At 39.2% G+C, this 2,500-nt stretch overlaps 12 non-coding genes across 12 annotated transcripts in view; all 12 read right to left on the bottom strand.

Annotated features, from left to right (window-relative positions):
* Positions 1-115: 115 nt before the first annotated feature.
* On the bottom strand, positions 116-197 carry Trnas-gcu (transfer RNA serine (anticodon GCU)). Its single transcript has one exon. It is a non-coding gene; the product is annotated as a tRNA-Ser (tRNA).
* Positions 198-327: 130 nt separating this feature from the next.
* Trnas-gcu (transfer RNA serine (anticodon GCU)) lies at positions 328-409 on the bottom strand. Its single transcript has one exon. It is a non-coding gene; the product is annotated as a tRNA-Ser (tRNA).
* Positions 410-540: 131 nt separating this feature from the next.
* Positions 541-622, bottom strand: Trnas-gcu (transfer RNA serine (anticodon GCU)). The gene has a single exon. It is a non-coding gene; the product is annotated as a tRNA-Ser (tRNA).
* Positions 623-753: 131 nt separating this feature from the next.
* Trnas-gcu (transfer RNA serine (anticodon GCU)) lies at positions 754-834 on the bottom strand. The gene has a single exon. It is a non-coding gene; the product is annotated as a tRNA-Ser (tRNA).
* A 131-nt stretch (positions 835-965) lies between these two features.
* Trnas-gcu (transfer RNA serine (anticodon GCU)) lies at positions 966-1,047 on the bottom strand. Its single transcript has one exon. It is a non-coding gene; the product is annotated as a tRNA-Ser (tRNA).
* A 131-nt stretch (positions 1,048-1,178) lies between these two features.
* Positions 1,179-1,260, bottom strand: Trnas-gcu (transfer RNA serine (anticodon GCU)). The gene has a single exon. It is a non-coding gene; the product is annotated as a tRNA-Ser (tRNA).
* A 131-nt stretch (positions 1,261-1,391) lies between these two features.
* Positions 1,392-1,473, bottom strand: Trnas-gcu (transfer RNA serine (anticodon GCU)). The gene has a single exon. It is a non-coding gene; the product is annotated as a tRNA-Ser (tRNA).
* A 131-nt stretch (positions 1,474-1,604) lies between these two features.
* On the bottom strand, positions 1,605-1,686 carry Trnas-gcu (transfer RNA serine (anticodon GCU)). The gene has a single exon. It is a non-coding gene; the product is annotated as a tRNA-Ser (tRNA).
* Positions 1,687-1,817: 131 nt separating this feature from the next.
* Positions 1,818-1,899, bottom strand: Trnas-gcu (transfer RNA serine (anticodon GCU)). Its single transcript has one exon. It is a non-coding gene; the product is annotated as a tRNA-Ser (tRNA).
* Positions 1,900-2,030: 131 nt separating this feature from the next.
* Positions 2,031-2,112, bottom strand: Trnas-gcu (transfer RNA serine (anticodon GCU)). The gene has a single exon. It is a non-coding gene; the product is annotated as a tRNA-Ser (tRNA).
* Positions 2,113-2,243: 131 nt separating this feature from the next.
* Trnas-gcu (transfer RNA serine (anticodon GCU)) lies at positions 2,244-2,325 on the bottom strand. The gene has a single exon. It is a non-coding gene; the product is annotated as a tRNA-Ser (tRNA).
* Positions 2,326-2,456: 131 nt separating this feature from the next.
* Trnas-gcu (transfer RNA serine (anticodon GCU)) overlaps positions 2,457-2,500 on the bottom strand; it is an 82-nt gene continuing 38 nt past the window's right edge. Inside the window, exon 1 of the tRNA in view lies at positions 2,457-2,500. This exon is cut by the window's right edge and continues 38 nt beyond it. This is a non-coding gene — a tRNA (tRNA-Ser).

Raw genomic sequence — 2,500 nt, 5'->3', positions numbered from 1 at the left:
CTCTCCATAATGTCCTTATCACTGTACAAGAAATATGTATAACTAGAGAAAATCCATTTGTGTATATTTCTTTAATCAACTTTAAAAGTGTACCGAAAAGCAACAAAACAATTTACGACGAGGATGAGATTCGAATTTACGCGGGGAGACCCCAATGGATTAGCAGTCCATCGCCTTAACCACTCGGCCACCTCGTCAGATTCGGCAGAATAACTCTCCATAATGTCCTTATCACTGTACAAGAAATATGTATAACTAGAGAAAATCCATTTGTGTATATTTCTATAATCAACTTTAAAAGTGTACCGAAAAGCAACAAACAATTTACGACGAGGATGAGAGTCGAACTCACGCGAGGAGACCCCAATGGATTAGCAGTCCATCGCCTTAACCACTCGGCCACCTCGTAAGATTCCGAAGAATAACTCTCCATAATGTCCTTATCACTCTACAACAAATATGTATAACTAGAGAAAATCCATTTGTGTATATTTCTATAATCAACTTTAAAAGTGTACCGAAAAGCAACAAAACAATTTACGACGAGGATGAGATTCGAACTCACACGGGGAGACCCCAATAGATTAGCAGTACATCGCCTTAACCACTCGGCCACCTCGTCAGATTCTGCGGAATAACTCTCCATAATGTCCTGATCACTGTACAACAAATATGTATAACTAGAGAAAATCCATTTGTGTATATTTCTATAATCAACTTTAAAAGTGTACCGAAAAGCAACCAAACAATTTACGACGAGGATGAGATTCGAACTCACGCGGGAGACCCAAATGGATTAGCAGTCCATCGCCTTAACCACTCGGCCACCTCGTCAGATTCTGCAGAATAACTCGCCATAATGTCCTTATGACTGTACAACAAATATGTATAACTAGAAAAAATCCATTTGTGTATATTTCTATAATCAACTTTAAAAGTGTACCGAAAAGCAACAAAACAATTTACGACGAGGATGAGATTCGAACTCACGCGGGGAGACCCCAATGGATTAGCAGTCCATCGCCTTACCCACTCGGCCACCTCGTCTGATTCTGAAGAATAACTCTCCATAATGTCCTTATCACTGTACAACAAATATGTATAACTCGAGAAAATCCATTTGTGTATATTTCTATAATCAACTTTAAAAGTGTACCGAAAAGCAACAAAACAATTTACGACGAGGATGAGATTCGAAATCAGGCGGGGAGACCCCAATGGATTAGCAGTCCATCGCCTTAACCACTCGGCCACCTCGTCAGATTCTGAAGAATAACTCTCCATAATGTCCTTATCACTGTACAACAAATATGTATAACTAGAGAAAATCCATTTGTGTATATTTCTATAATCAACTTTAAAAGTGTACCGAAAAGCAACAAAACAATTTACGACGAGGATGAGATTCGAACTCACGCGGGGAGACCCCAATGGATTAGCAGTCCATCGCCTTAACCACTCGGCCACCTCGTCTGATTCTCAAGAATAACTCTCCATAATGTCGTTATCACTGTACAACAAATATGTATAACTAGAGAAAATCCATTTGTGTATATTTCTATAATCCACTTTAAAAGTGTACCGAAAAGCAACAAAACAATTTACGACGAGGATGAGATTCGAACTCACGCGGGGAGATGCCAATGGATTAGCAGTCCATCGCCTTAACCACTCGGCCACCTCGTAAAATTCTGCAGAATAACTCTCCATAATGTCCTTATCACTGTACAACAAATATGTATAACTAGAGAAAATCCATTTGTGTATATTTCTATAATCAACTTTAAAAGTGTACCGAAAAGCAACAAAACAATTTACGACGAGGATGAGATTCGAACTCACGCGGGGAGACCCCAATGGATTAGCAGTCCATCGCCTTAACCACTCGGCCACCTCGTCAGATTCAGCAGAATAACTCTCCATAATGTCCTTATCACTGTACAACAAATATGTATAACTAGAGAAAATCCATTTGTGTATATTTCTATAATCAACTTTAAAAGTGTACCGAAAAGCAACAAAACAATTTACGACGAGGATGAGATTCGAACTCACGCGGGGAGACCCCAATGGATTAGCAGTCCATCGCCTTAACCACTCGGCCACCTCGTCAGATTCTGCAGAATAACTCTCCATAATGTCCTTATCACTGTACAACAAATATGTATAACTAGAGAAAATCCATTTGTGTATATTTCTATAATCAACTTCAAAAATGTACCGAAAAGCAACAAAACAATTTACGACGAGGATGAGATTCGAACTCACGCGGGGAGACCCCAATGGATTAGCAGTCCATCGCCTTAAACACTCGGCCACCTCGTCAGTTTCTTCAGAATAACTCTCCATAATGTCCTTATGACTGTACAACAAATATGTATAACTAGAGAAAATCCATTTGTGTATATTTCTATAATCAACTTTAAAAGTGTACCGAAAAGCAACAAAACAATTTACGACGAGGATGAGATTCGAACTCACGCGGGGAGACACTAATGGA

Source organism: Euprymna scolopes, chromosome 29, assembly GCF_053919585.1.
Source record: "Euprymna scolopes isolate OS-2025 chromosome 29, ASM5391958v1, whole genome shotgun sequence".
NCBI lineage: Eukaryota > Metazoa > Mollusca > Cephalopoda > Sepiida > Sepiolidae > Euprymna > Euprymna scolopes.
This window is presented reverse-complemented; position numbering and strand designations above follow the sequence as displayed.